The following is a 16,304-nucleotide window of genomic DNA, read 5'->3' as shown; positions in this document are numbered from 1 at the left end:
GGGAAAGCAAAGCATGTCTGTCGACTCCCCAAATCTTCCGTTTGATTACCCACCTCCGTTACCAACCCTGAAGTTAGATTACGTTAAATTTAATGCATTAATACAAAAGAGTAAGAATAAGATGTGTCACACCGAATTCTCAATTAAACAAAATATAATAGAGATCCACCACCTGCCAGAACATACATGGTGGGGGTCAGTCAAAGAAGTAATGGGTTCTCCTTGGACTTTGATCGTTGTATGTGATGTGTTGGGGTATTCAGGTAATGGTGTTATTCTGTGTATGTTGTCTGTGTATTTCCGAGTGAATTGAGAAGTTCGTTTTGCATACCAGAAATTGTCTCACGTGTAGTGTAGGTTGCAATCATGCTAAACATGTCAGAAAACAGTTAATGCAGAGAGATGGGCATGACCAGGGACTGCTGATCATATTCCTGAATGATAATAAGCTTACTGGAAACTGTTTAACCACAAGATGTGATATTTTCTGTGATATTGTACTTTAACGACATCACAACAGAATTGATCACATTTGGAGCTGGAGGTGGGGCCCATTGTGTCCTGTTGTGAAGAACAACACCAAGGATGAGTTAATCAACCAGCAGGATGGGCCCGAGAGATGAGTCAATCAACAGTACAATAACACTGATAAGCCGAATTCCAGCTGCTGTGGTCATGCATGAAGAAAGAAGTATAAAAGGAAGACTGAAGGCTGGGCGAGGCAGGAGAACCTGGGACCAACATTCCAGAAGCAGACCCGAAGTTGGACTTTGTGAGCAAGTACCCCGCCAGCAGGCTTGATCAACCTGAGGACAGACGGGTGATATCACACACATAAGAGAGTAATTGGTTAATGTAATTGGGATATTTAGTGATTAAGCTACCTTCAGTAAAATAAAGTATTGTGATTGTTTAAGTGGAAACTTGTGTGTCCTGGTTGTTACTCGATACCACTGGCAAGCGCGTAGGATGTGCTAGACAACGGTCAACACAACTAGTTACATTTTGCAGAAAGGATGGTTTAGTTATATTCAGTAGCAGAATGAATTGTTGAATGACCTAAGATTAAAAATACTATTGAGATAAGTGGATCTAGAGATAAGTTGACAAATCAGCCAGTTTGCATCTGTATCCTTTAGAAATTATTATGAGGGCATAGCAGCCAAATTTTCCAATTGTAATGGGAGCCCAGTAAAATGAATGGGGAACCAAACAAAAGTCAGTATATTTTTTAAAATAACCGTAGATACTACATTTACCAGTGTTTTTGTGAACAGTTCCAGGCAAAGATTATGTTTAGGTTGTGGTCATTATAGGGACATGGATAATTTATTTTTATGTATGAGGTACAGGAGTGGCACTTGTGAACTTTCATCCAAAATAATATACTTACATTATTCTCTCACCGTAGAATTTATTTCTTGGTGGAAACTTCTCCATTTGCCTCTCTAAGCTTGCTACAAATCCTCTGAGGTGGAGGAGGTACCTTGATGCTCGTCTCTTGGGCCTCGCCCATCATCACTCTTTGACAACTAAGAAGTGACTGAGAATGGAAGCATCCAGGTTTCACTCTAAAACTCATGTAACACATTAGAGCCCTGATGTGCTGCACTGTCACACTGCTCACCATTCCTCAGGCATACTCTGCACTTCTTTGGGCTGATAGTTTTTTCACAGGAAAAGCTATTGGGTAGTCGCCTTTGTTTTGAACTGAAATACTGAAATGAAAGCTTCATTTGGCTCATTTTACCATGTAACCATCAAAAACATTAGTTGTAGATTAGCAGCATATTTCTTCAGTATTTCCACCCGATTTTCTCTGCTAATTTGCTTTCCTTCTGTGATCCCCTCACACGAGTACAGTTCCTCGGGGACCTGTTGCCCTCTGGTACCTTGTCCAGGTGGCCATTATTTTTAAATGTCAGCGGGTGTCTGACTGTGGAGGAAATCACAGCCAAGGCCAATGTTGTTTTTACCTGACATTTACAACGGTTACCTCCATTGGGGAATGCAAATCAGGACTGAAACCACTAGTTAGTTTTCTCTTTACTAATCACAAGAGTGAAGGAGGTATTGTGGGTAACGCCCCTGCCTCTGAACCAGGAGCTTCAGATTTGCGTCTCGCTCCAGGAACACCACGGAAGGTGTATTCGTAACATAGCCAAACAGGTTGATTATCAACCTGTAAATCTTTCCAATAGACCTATGGCAGGTGTTAAGAGTAGGAAAGTCTCCTAAGCAGCCATGTTTGATGTGGAGTGGCGATCCTCAAGCTTTAGCTTCTAGTGACAGGCTGGCGACCTGTTCCAGTAAAAAATAGCAATAGAAATAGACACAGGCACATGATTTGTCTGCCTCATATGCCACTTGGCATGGGAAGAGAAGTAAAGGGGAAGAATCCAAGGGTGCTGTGGCCAATTATGGCACCTTACCATCTGAGATCAATTCAACATGAGAGTGATATATCAAAGGTTTTCATGTCTGTTCATTAACCAGCTGGGGTTTAAGTTTGTAGCAACACTGATGGGAGTGATGACATCCTCATATATGACTGTCCTGTTATTTGCTTTCAAATAAAATGCCAATGATCAGAGAATCCCTTTTGTAAGAGTACTTCTTTGTTTCAATACCACACTTATAATAATGGTGCATTACAGCCACATGCTGCACTTGGGAAATCAGGCCCTACATGGGCATGAATAGGTTAAGGAATTGGTTTATATTGGCAAACATACAGAAATAATACACTGAATCACCAACAGATGGCTCTGAGCCAATCCAAAGCAAGCCCTGATTCCCAGGGAGCTTCCTTCTAATTTATAATGATGGATTGTTTTCCTTCAGTTATCCAAACATTCTTAAATATACTATTTTTTTTCTTTCAATTTGCTCCCCTCCTCTGTTGAGAGCACCAGTTAATGCAGCACATGATTCCACATGTACAAAGTATATTCCAGTGCCATGTCAAAGTGCCCATTCTTCATTAATAAGCCTGAATGAACATTGGTGATTTATTCAATCGTAAAGGGCATCATTGCCAAGCTTGTTCCTGATCTCCACATGCATGCATTTCCTCCAGGAATCACTGGATGCTGATCAACAGCATAAAATATGTCTGCTTTTTCCTCCTTCAAATAAAGTGTGCTGAGGCCAATTGGAATACAATGTTACAAGGCAGCGTCGGCCCTATCCACCAGCTGAAAAGTCAGGGGCAATTCTGCCTCTGCTGGTTCTGGGAAACCCAAATGTATTTTATAGGGGGAGGCAATGGTGTAGTGGTTTTGTCGCTGGACTAGTAATCCAGAGACCCAGGGGTAATGCTCTGGGGACTTGGGTTCAAATCCTGCCACGGAAGATGATGGAATTTCAATTCAATAAAAACCTGGAATTAAAAGTCTAATGATGACCATGAAGCCATTGTTGTAAAAACCCATCACTCATGCCCTTTAGGAAGGAAATATGTTGTCCTTACCTAATGCTGCCTACATGTGACTCCAGACACAGCATTCAGTTGTAACAAACTGCTGCTAAGCCACAAAAAAAGGAATGAAACCAGACCAACCACATGGCATCGACCTAGACACTGGAAACGACAATGGCAATCTCAGCTCTGTCAACCCTACAAAGTCCTCCTTACTAACATCTGGGGCTAGTGCAAAATTGGAAGAGCTGTCTCACAGATTAGTCAAGCAACAGCCTGACATGGTCATCCTCATGGAATCATACCTTACAGATAATGTCCCAGACTCCACCATCCTTGGGTATGTCCTGTCCCACTGGTAGGACAGACCTGGCACACTGGTATACAGTCAGGAGGGAGTTGCGCTGGGAGCCCTCAACGTTGACTCTGGACCCTGTGAAGTCTCATGGTATCAGGTCAAACAAACATGGGCAAGGAAACCTCCTGCTGATTACCACGTACTGCCTTCTCTCAGCTGATGAATCAGTGCTCCCCTATGTTGAACTCCACTTGGAGGAAGCATTGAGGGTAGCAAGGGTGCAGAATGTACTCTGGGTGGGGGACTTCAATGTAGCACCACTATTGGTCGAACTGGCCAAGTCCTAAATGACATAGCTGCTAGACTGGGTCTGCAGCAGGTGGTGAGGGAACCAACAAGAGGGAAAAACATATTTGACCTCATCCTCACCAACCTGCCTGCTGCAGATGAATCTGTCCATGACAGTATCAGTAAGAGTGACCACCGCACAGTTGTTGCGGAAACAAGTCCAGCCTTCACATTGAGGATACCCTCTATCGTGTTGTGTGGCACTACCACCGTGCTAAATGGGATAGATTTCGAACAGGTCTAGCAACTTAAGACTGGGCATTCATGAGGTGCTGTGGGCCATCAGCAGCAGCAGAATTGTACTCAAACACAATCAGTAGCCTCATGGCCCGGCATATTCCCCTGATCAACCCTGGTTCGTGGAAGAGAGGACAGCATGCCAGGAGCAGTTACAAGCATACTGAAAAACGAGGTGTCAATCTGGTGAAGCTATAACACAGGACTACTTATGTGCCAAACAGCATAAGCAGCAAGTGATAGACAGAGGTAAGAGATCCCACAACCAATGGATCAGATCTAAGCTCTGCAGTCCTGCCACATCCAGTCGTGAATGGTGGTGGACAATTAATCAACTCACTAGAGAAAGAGGCTCCACAAATATCCGCATTCTCAATGATGGAGGAACCCAGCACAGCAGTACAAAAGATAAGGCTGAAGCATTCGCAACAATCTTCAGCCAGAAGTGCCGAGTGGATGATCCACCTCAGCCTCCTCCCGGAGATCCCCAGCATCACAGATGCCAGTCTTCAGCCAATTCGATTCACTCCACATGATATCAAGAAACAACTGAAGGCACTGGATACTGCAAAGACTATGGGCCCTGATAATATTCCGGCAATAGTACGGAAGACTTGTGCTCCAGAACTTGCCGTGCCCCTAGCCAAGCTGTTCCAGTACAGCTACAACGCTGGCATCCACCCGGCTATGTGGAAAATTGCCCAGGTATGTCCTGTACACAAGAAGCAGGACAAATCCAACCCGTCCATTTACTGCCCCATCAGTTACTCTCGATCCATCAGAAAAGTAACGGAAGGGGTCATCAACAGAGCTATCAAGCGGCACTTGCTTAGCAATAACCTGCTCACTGATGCCCAGTTTGGGTTCTGCCAGGACCACTCAGCTCCTGACCTCATTACAGCCTTGGTTCAAACGTGGACAAAAGAGCTGAACTCCCAAGGTGAGGTGAGAGTGACTGCCCTTGACGTCAAGGCTGCAATTGACCGAATGTGACATCAAGGAGTCCGACCAAAACTGGAGTCAATGGAAATCAGGGGGAAAACTCTCCACTGGTTGGAGTCACACCTAACACAAAGGAAGGTGGTTGTGGTTGTTGGAGGTCAGTCATCTCAGCTCCAGAACATCACTGCAGGAGTTCCTCAGGGTAGTGTCCTAGGCCCAACCATCTTCAGCTGCTTCATCAATGACCTTCCTCCCGTCAGAAGTGGGGATGTTCACTGATGATTGCACAATGTTCAGCACCATTCGTGACTCCTCAGATATTGAAGCAGTCCATGTCCAAATGCAGCAAAAGCTGGACAACATCCAGGCTTGGGCTGACAAGTGGCAAGTAATATTCGCGTAACATTCGCACCACACAAGTGTCAGGCAATGACCATCACCAACAAGAGAGAATCCAACCATCACCCCATGATGTTCAATGGCATTACCATCGCTGAATCCCCCACTATCAACATCCTGGGGTTTACCATTGACTAGAAACTAAATTGGACCAACCATATAAATACTGTGGCTACAAGAGCAGGTCAGAGGCTAGGAATCTGCGACAGGTAACTGACCTCCTGACTCCCCAAAGTTTGTCTACCATCTACAAGACACAAGTCAGGGGTGTGATGGAATACTCCCCACTTGCCTGGATGAGTGCAACTCCCACAACACAGAAGAAGCTGGACACCGTCCAGGACAAAGTAGCCCACTTGATTGGCACCACATCCACAAACATTCACTCCCTCCAACACTGGCACACAGAAGCAGCAGTGTGCATCATTTATAAGATGCACTGCAGAAATTTACTAAGGCTCCTTAGACCGCACCTTCCAAACCCACGACCACTACCACCTAGAAGAAGGGCAGCAGATAGATGGGAACACCACCACCTGGAGGTTCCCCTCTAAGTCACTCACCATCCTGACTTGGAAATATATCGCTGTTCCTTCACTGTTGCTGGGTCAAAATCCTGGAACTGCCTTTCTAACAGCACTGTGGTTGTTACCTACACCACATGGACTGCAGTGGTTCAAGAAGGCAGCCACCACCACCTTCTTAAGGGCAACTAGGGATGGGCAATAAATGCTGGCCCAGTCAGCGAAGCCCACATGCCGTGAATGAGTAAAATATACATCAGGCCAGCAGGTGCTCCCATCCCTTTAAAGGATGATGACCCATCCCCAAGAGTTGCCAGCCAATTGGAGGGCCATCAACTCTTCAGTCTCAGCAGTGCCATTGGGAGGGATGGCCACCACTGAGACTGCACCCAGGCAGCAGCAGCAACAAAGATGGAGGAGGCCCTGAAACCTCTAAGTGGGTTGGGGCATGGGTGGGGATGTCATTCAGGAGGGCAGGAGGGTTCTTTCTGAGGAGCAACCCTTGCCATCGAGGATCTCTCCATAGGCCACAAGGTGCCCGATTAGAAATGCCCCTCCCCAAGCCTGCAGGTAGCCCACCAGGATATACTACTGGTCTCTGTGATGGTGCCCACCCTCCAGTGGTAAAATACCACCTACAGTGAAAAAAGCCACATAAGTTACACTTAATTGGTCTAAGGACAAGAGGGTGGTCCACTGCCTATGGTTCCCTCCTGCCGTCCTACCTGATTTCCCTGCCCACTCCCAGCTCCCAGCATGCCCCCTGAGGATCCCATAAAATCTCAGCCCCATGGATGTGAGTACCAACCAGTAACTGAACCTGAGACCTTCATAGACTATGTCACTCAGCACCATACTGGGTCATCCATTTTACAACAGTCATTCAATGGTCCTCATTTTAGCGAGCATACTGAAAGACTCGGGGCGGAATTTTCCCATGCCCCCCATAGCAGCTTTAATGGCAGGTGGGGGGGAGAATGCGACAGGAGGTCCAAAATTTGGTTTTACGCCAGCGTAAAATGACAGTGGGTTCTTCCACTCCCACCTGCCATGGCAGATTGCAATTCCCACCAGAGGCCAGTATGAAACCAATTTACATTCCACTAATGGGATGGAGATGACGGTCCGACCGGAATCACCTCCCGTGCCCAATTGTCCACAATGCCAGTGGGAGATCACACTGGTCCAAAACATGTCTGGATCAACGTGGCGTGTAAAAGTCAGGACTTACCTTCAGAAGACCTGGGGCTGCCACCCTTGGGAGGAACATCTATCAGGTGGATCTTCCTGCTTCAGTCTCTTTGAGGAGGTTCATCTTCCAGCTTCAGTGCTCCTGGAGGTCCATCTTCTATCTTCAACGGTGGGCCAGTTATGTCCGGACGCCTTTTTAAAAAAGGTGTCCGGATATGATGGCGGAATGCGAGTCATCCATCCTGCCCCACTGCACGAGATATTGCAAAACTACCCAACACATATTTAATGAGGCTGGGGTCGCACGATACGGTGCAAATTCCCGGTGGTGTCTGCAGCAGGAAACACTCCCCATCAATGGACCCCGCTACTGGGACTTAGTCCGCTCAGGGGCTTATTGCTAAAAGGTTGACAGGATTTTTATGCAGAAGCAAAATGTTTACTATATTAAATATGTCTAAATATATCTGCCAAAAACAGTATGAAGCCAACCTCATAGTGCATCTCACAGACCAATGGTACGTCACTACTGTATCTGGTAACACTTTGCAGCTATATGTTATCTGTTGCGATATGATGTGTGTATACATATAAGGGAACATATCTTAAACTACTGCCAATCACTACCCACCTCAACAATATATGATGTATTAGTCCCATAACTTGTTAGACATTCTATGAGCAGCAGTAGTAGAAGTCAGATGTACGATACTTAGGCCCCAGTGAACATTCTCTGAATATAGTCTTAGCTTCAAATAAACAAACCACATTATTATTTCACCCATCCTTGCGTATAATTTGTACATTTACAATGACAAAAAGAAGAATGTAACATGGTGACAGTTGTGTTTTCTGAAGATTTCTGATTTTCAATATACCATCCATAACATGGTAGAAGTAGTGAAAGCATGTTTTTGAGGATTTGCCTGCAAAATATGCAAGCCTAAATGCTTCACATGCAGCAGAAGAAAAGAGCTGGTGTGAAAGCGAAACAACTATCATGACTCACCATGTGTAGAAGGACTCTGCGGCTTTGCAGGGATTGTACACACACTGTACTTTTGTTCTGGGACCGCACTCCAGCCAGCAGACATCGAATCCCAGTAAGAAATCTGTGAGAGCTTAATCAGTAAAAATCCAACTGCTGCAAAGTTTAAGCAAGAGCCGAAATTAAACAACAGACTGCAGGTGGTCTCACTTTAAGTAGAACTCCACAGACAGGAGAACTCATTACTGCTGAAGCTAAATACTGTAGACTGGGCTAGGAAGGAGACTCTATCTAGTAGCATTTCTCAACAGCTAGAAAAAGCCTGTAAAAACATCTTTTTTTCACTGTTTGCTTTCACTTTGGAAGTCCTGCAGCCATTTTCTTGTCTAAAATCACTGTTTTGTGGACATAGCTTAAAATTAAACCAGAAAAAACAGAAAGAGCTCAACAGTGCCACCACTGCAGTCAAGCAGTAATCTATGACAAGCTGAGGCAGTAGCCATTAAAGATATTGAAACTCAGAGCCAAATTAAGACCAAAAGTACTGGAGGAGACCTTATAGTTGTAATAAAGCTCCAGATAGCATTAAAATCCTGCAAAAAGGTAGAAGATGATGACAAAAATTCCAACACTCAGCTGGAAGGCAATGGATCTCCTATCTGAATTTACTTTGTTTCAACAACACGTCGAGCTGTGTTTTCTGGACCTCAATATTTCTGAACCAGGTAACAAGCCTTTAAAATTAAAATTGCTACAGGCAATGAAGGCCTCCACAGACTAAACATTTCAGGCCTGTCCAATGACCAACTTAAAAATCCAGAAAAAATATGGTCAACACTTGAAGGTCAATTACAAGTGTAGCTCAACTTTAGCATACACCATCTGGAATTAATGTCCTTTAGGCAACAACTAACAGAGACCATTGACCAATTCATAAGTAGGTGCAGAGATTGCGGCTTTAAGGGAACAGAGCTAGTTGACAGAATAATTGAATTTGTGATAGCATCTGCCCCAATGGAAGCATTCCAAAAAGTCATCTTGGACCAACCCAAAGGTGACACCATGAAAGCACCACTACAAAGTGGATGCAAGGCATGAAGCCATACTAACAGATTGTTACAGTGTGCAGACTTTGTGGAATTCATCCAACATTGGCATGGTAGCCAATGCAGATGTAGCATCATGCATGTACCCAGAAATTGCCCAGCTTTTAATGCTGTATGCAAGGCACGTGGCACCAGAGGACATTGGGAGCATCAATGCAAAAAGAAAAGGCCTAAACAAGTGGTTCAACGTCATGAGAAGCCCCAAACATAGGCCAGGTGCGTACAGCACTAAACAACCAAGAGTGCGTACCAAACAGTGCATAGTCAAGATCCACAAAATGTCTAGCCAAGCTATACAATTAGATGATGAGGATGAACAGACCATAAACACACAAAGTGAACAGACATTCAGCATGGTGAACATCAAAGAATATTGGCACAATGATACAAACAGAAGCCTTTGCCACCTCCCAGATTATATGCCCACAGATGCAAGGTCAGCATAACCTAAAAGTAAAAATGTATATCGGTGTAGGTGCAAATATCCTTCCACTTTGCACATGCAAATGTTCCCACAGAAATGGCTAGGGATGCTTCAACCAACCACTGTCAAACTCACCGGTACAATGGATCAGAGATTCCGTCCCTGGGATCCATTACACTCGAGTGTTGCCAAAACAACTCAGCCATGGTCACCCCAGAAATTTTATATCATGGACAACACAGGTACAGTGATTTCAAGCCCACCAACATGCAAGGACATGTCTTTTGGTTATCATCCATGGCAATTTCAAGACCATGACAAGGACCAGGGACCACAGGAAGTGCCTAGAAACCCTGTGCTTACACTGGGAGAAGATCACCTAACTCTGCAATGCAGATCGTCAGCCAATAGGCTGCATGACACTGTTTGAACCAAATACGTATACCCATTCCAAACTTGCAAACGTCATACTGTGGAACCAGTGCAGATTTTCGGCAGACAAGTGTGGACAACCCTCCACAACCATCACTCATTGGTACTCCCAGGAGTACGTGACGTGTTTATCAAAAAACTGGGGAAGATGAAAGATGCCCATGACTGGCATGTGGGCAATGAATTACCCAAGCTGAACATTGGACAGAAAGTTGAGTACAACTGATGGCACCTGGAATTCAACAGAGATTGTCAGCATATGCCCAGAACATATCGAGTACGAACACCAAATGGCATGACAGTGTGATGAAACAGATGCCAAATCAGGTCAATACCACAACCAGAAGCACCAAATAATCCTATTGCAACTGGAACACAGTCTAAAATGCAATACGAACACAGCATCCCTAACCAGCATTCTGAAAATATACAGCATCCTCCAACAAAGATCATCATAACTAAAGCTGGACAGATAAGCAAACGGCTGATACGTTTTAGCGACTTCCTCCATGTTAAAGTATATTCAGGCACAATGTTATTTTGTTTTGCTTTCACATAATTAGTTTGATTCTTTAAGGGTAACTGTTTAATTAGAAAAAAGGGGATGTTGCAATATGATGTGCATATGCCTCTAAGGAAGTGTGTCTTAAACTACTGTCAATCACTACCCACCTCAACAGGATATGATGTATTAGTCCCATGATTTGTTAGGCAGTCTATGAGCAACAGTGGAAGAAATCAGAAGTACTATACTTAACTTCCAGGGCGCATCCTCTATATGTATGGGGGAGACAGTGACATAGTGGTAACGTCACGGGACTAAAAATCCAGAGGTCCAGGCCAATGCTCTGGGGCATAGATTCAAATCTCACCATGGCAGCTGATGGGATTTAAGTTTAATTAACAAATGTGGAATCTAATGCTAGTTTCGGTAATGGTGCTGTTAAAAAAAAAATCTGATTCACTGATGTCCCTTTAGGAAAGGAAATCTGCCACCCTTACCTGGTCTGGCCTACATGTGACTCCAAACCCACAGAAATGGGTTGACTGGCAACTGCCTATAAACCATTTGGTTGAAGGACAATTAGGGTTGGGTAACAAATGCTGGCCTTGCCAGCAATGCCCACATCCCATGAAAGAATAAAGAAAAAAAAATCTTCAAATAAAGAACTCATTATTATTTCACCAATTCTTGTGTATGATTGGTACATTTATGTCAAAGAAAAGAAAAATGTAATATTATCCTTTATGTAACACATTCAAGGCCTGTTGTCTGTAACATATTATCCTGTATTTTATCCTATCTCTGTAACACCCCTTCTCTATATGTTATTCTATTTTGTTAATACAATTTAACCAGTATGTTATCCTGTGTCTGTAACATAATGCAGCCTGCATGTTAACCTGTGTACAGGGGTATATATAATGTACTCAAGTCTATGTATTATTCTTTGTAACATACTCCAATCTGTATGTTAGCCTATGTTTAGTACATTCGGCCACCTGTCTTTCACTCACTACAACATGGGCATCATTGTCTCTCTGTAGCATACTCCAGGCTGTGCCAATCCTGTCTTTGTAACATACTCCAGCCTCCTAGCTGTTATCCTGTCTTTCTAACAGGGTCCAGCTTGTGCACTAACCCTGTATCTGTAACACACCCCCACTGGTGTTGTTAACCTCTCCCAAACACATAGCAATTTACCTGCTATTCTCGCTCACACACACTTAAGGTGTGTTTCCCTGAATGTAACAGATTCCAGTCTCTGTATTTTCTTGTATATAACATGCTCCTGCATATCAGCTGATCATGTTACTCCCCAGTCATGATATCACAATATTCTCTCAGCCTTAATGCAGATGCGGCTCCTCCATTACATATAACCATTTTTGTATTATTGAGACAAATGCAGATAGAAAAATAGAGGAAGACAGAAAATGCAAAATAACAGTGCAATCTTTGGCCTGTGAATTACTGAAACATTGCTTTCATAGCTTATGATGTTGTGGTGACTAAACTACAACTATATGTAATTCTATTTTAAATAACAATAGAACAATGGCATTAAAAATCTTCATCAGATTTTCTTGGGCTTTAAAAACTGCAGAAGTATTCAACAGAATTAATATATTTTCTAATTCAAGTGTTATGGATAGAATGTGTCATAATCAGCCATGCTAGGACAAATATCTCCATTTACCATGGTCAGTCATGCCAAAAGAATAAGTGTCTCCATTTGTGGTTTATTCGGTCAGCCTCACTATGTGAAAATAATTTTCATATCATATGGCTCACCCCAGCTATGTGTTTATATCTCCACACATGATGTCATAAAACACTTAAATTTAGATGATATATTAAGCCTGCAACATAAATATTTACAGGTGAAGGTTTCTGCCAGTGTATGAAGGTGGGGACAAGGTAGGAGACATTTTATCTATGATAAGGCCATGCATTCACAAGGAAATGGATGGGTGATGGGGAAAATTCAAAACTCCAACCATCTGCCATTGTCACAAGAACTTGGAGGATATAATCTCCTGCAATGAATTCATATTTTGTACCTTCCTGCAACTTTTTATCCTCTCTGTGGGACAGTAGTCTGGGACCCAAACACAACTTTACCCCTGGTCATGTGGTCTGTATGTATACTTTAACTAAGGGGTTCAGATTGTTTGTAAATAGAATAAGGAACTTCTGAGAGTACTTGTAAGGCAGTAATCTAATTGATTTCAACAGTTTGTACTGAGAATAAAGGACCTTGGGGTATGATTATAAGACAGTAGTCTAACTGAGGAGTTTAGATAGTCTATATTGTGAACAAGAGGTATGTGAGAGCAGTTATAAGGCAGTAATTTAATTGAGGAGTTCAATGGTTTACACTGAGAATAACAGACCTTAGAGAGTGATTATAAGACAATAGTCTAATTGAGGAGTTTGGATGGTTTATATTGAGAATATGAACTGTGTAAGTGTATTTATAAAGTGGTAACCTAATTGAAGGGTGCAGATGTTCGTATTGAGGTTAATGGAATAAGGTGTCAGGAATAAAGTTGTAATCTAATACAAGGGCTGAGATGGTTTATACTGAGAATAAGAGAAAACTGAGAATAATGATAAAGCGGTAACCTAATCGAATGATTAAGATCACATGATTGTTGATGAGAGAAGCTCAGTTTATATCTTTGTTTTGAACCAAAAAACAAATCACTACCTAAAAACTACTTATTCCAGTGTAGCTGTTAATCTTTATACCTGTATCACACCCTATAAACATGATGGAATGATTATGTTCTAGGTCTCTTATGCCAGCAGTAGGCTTTTGCTGTGAGTACTAACAGCTAGTCCAAGCTCTGCTGTGTTAAAAACGTAACAACATTCACATTGAAAAATTTAAAAATATAACATATTTACTGTGAGGATATAGTTATAGTCAAGTTTTATTAATAGGAAATAAAAGCAGCAGCATTTACATCACACCGGTAATTATTGTATAGCAATACCATGAGTAAATATTACATAATAGCCTTCTCTTGAGCCATACATAAGTGACTCTATGACTCTGAAAGAAATGACTCTAATATGTTCTGTATACAGTAGAGAGTAATAGATGCCCAGTGAGTAATTTCATCCTGGTGTTCAATTGTCATGATGACCTTGCAATCCTTCCCAAACTCGTCCCATTTTAAATTCTAAATATTACAAAGTGGATGAAAGTAATATTTACCTATTTTCACTCTATTTTTCTGGTCATGAGTGTTGGATGTTAAAACCAAGACACATCATTCAGTCATGAGCTGACGATGTTATTAATGATTATTAAAATTATGATAAAATCAGCCAAGTTCAGTGATTTATAATCTACAACTAATTACCAAGACACACAGTTAGTATATGAATTTTGTGAAGTCCTACACAATCAATGGGGTCCTGTCAATAACCAAGGCATATGAGATAATCACTGCTCAGATAACTTTGATGACTAACAGCGACCAATTTCTATGGGTACTGCTTTCCTCACTGTATGACTTAATATGGCATCATTACAAGGAGCAATTTAGAACCATCCGAAGTATTTCAAGACGACCTGAAGTCAAGGAAGTGCTATATAAATGTAAATTCTTTCTTTATCAACTCAAGTATTCCATCAACACCGCTTTCATCAGATATGCTCAATTATCATATGTGCCCCCATCCGTTTTTTCCGCAATATTTTGAAATTAGAGGGAACATTGGTTGCACTGTCATGATGTCTCTCTCCCGATGTTGTTACTATCATGTTTCTCCTCTCCTGCGTGCAATGTCAATAGGTTGCCTCTCTTTGGCTGCAACTCCATAATATTGACCCCCTCCTGATAATACCAGGGTACAGCTCTTCTTGCTGTCGTGTGAAGATGTCGCTGCAATGTCATCACTTAATTTTTTTCTTAGAAGGTCAGTTGAAATCACAATCCCTGCATAACTACCCTATCAAAGCTTACAGTTATCACAAGCGCTAAGTGTCCTAGGATTAAAAACTATCATGTCAGGAGATTACAGCTGATCTGATGATTCTGTCTTCAAGTTAAAGGTGCTGAGCAGGCTTTCCCCTTTGCACTCACCTATCACTGCACCCTCTTGAGGATGGCGGTCTGATTATTATTGAGGCCGATGTTCGTCTTCTTTACATCAAATCTTCTATTTAACGTGCAGAAATTACACTTCCTTGCCGGTTACAACATTTTGGGAAATGTAGATTGTCCAGACAGTCGTGTCATTCACAGTACACGCTCAGAAACACACACTGCCACACACCACACACACATATAACATTCACTCTCCCACATAACACACTGACACATAACAAACACACACACATAACGATTAACACACACGTAATTTATTAACATACGCGTAAAGATACACACAAACACCGAGACGCACGGACTCACATTAACTCATAATCTGACTCTGTCTCTTAGTTGTGATCACTCCCTTCGAAGTTATTTAACGCGGCGGCTGCATCCTATTGTTTTCCGTTTGTGGAACTAGAACAGACCCAGTTGTTCTGATTAATGAAACGCCGCGATCCAAATCATTTCGGGAGAAACACCAAGCTCTCAAAAAGTTTCATATGGGAAAGCACGATATAAATAGGGAGAACGAGGGAGAGCTTAATAACATTATTCTCAGTGATAACATGTCCAAGGATTTCCAGGAGAAAACGCACCAAAAAAAAACGTTCACCAAATACAGTGTCAGATTTTAACAAAGCAACGACGAGCACGTGCGACGTCTAACAGAGATAAATATGTGGAATTAGCTCCTTACCGTGCATTGTAACAAAAACTTGAAATTCTTGAAGAAATAAGTATTTTGTTTGAAGTTCGTTGCGGATAGTGCCCCGAGCTCTGCCCCAATTCTGTTCAGGAGAGGTTTTTTTTGAGAGAATGCTAAAGACTCCGGAAGCAGTGACGGAGCTCCTGTTATTGATGTGAAATTTCAAACGGGATAAAGTCTAAAGCGTAATAACCGGGAGGGTTGAGCTCACATCTGAATTTAAGGAATTAACCGAAAAAGAGAGATCCCCGTAGCTCAGCGGGAAGGTGAAAGTCAAGGGGTCTTTAACAATTTCCATATTTTTTGACGGGGGAGGGAAAGCAGAAGTTTACACTGTGTAATGGGCTCGTTACTCATTGTGCATTGAAAAACTCTCCAAAAAGCCAGTGTTGGCAATAAGATGCTAAAATCAGCAACAAACTCATCCAAGAAATAGGCAGCAATTGCGATTAATACAAAAACTGACTAGATTATTGATAATCGTCCAATTCTTTGCGAAAATACCTAAAGGTTTAAATCGTATTTTAAGCGCAACTATTTTATCAATGAATTGTCTTTGCTTTTTTAAAGAAAGCCTTTTAGTGGATATCTTGACGTGGTTTTGCAAACGTGCAGAAGGAATGAACAGAGCGCCATGAATACAATGGTTTTGGTATAGTCTTAAGGCTCACCGC

At 42.4% G+C, this 16,304-nt stretch overlaps 1 protein-coding gene across 2 annotated transcripts in view; it reads right to left on the bottom strand.

The window, feature by feature from the left end:
- The window catches only part of dennd2b (DENN domain containing 2B), a 546,808-nt gene extending 530,687 nt beyond the window's left edge, over nt 1-16,121 (bottom strand). The window contains exon 1 of one of the 2 annotated variants that reach the window (XM_078549206.1): nt 15,622-16,121. The gene's annotated coding sequence lies outside the window, so the exon portion shown is untranslated. Of the gene's footprint in view, nt 1-14,912; nt 15,062-15,621 lie in introns of those variants that run through there. The other variant, XM_078549209.1, reaches the window with a different exon arrangement.
- Between the last annotated feature and the right edge of the window lie 183 nt (nt 16,122-16,304).

This window comes from Cetorhinus maximus, chromosome 9, assembly GCF_964194155.1.
Source record: "Cetorhinus maximus chromosome 9, sCetMax3.hap1.1, whole genome shotgun sequence".
NCBI lineage: Eukaryota > Metazoa > Chordata > Chondrichthyes > Lamniformes > Cetorhinidae > Cetorhinus > Cetorhinus maximus.
Note: the sequence above shows the minus strand (reverse complement) of the source record. Positions and strands in the feature narration are given on the sequence as shown.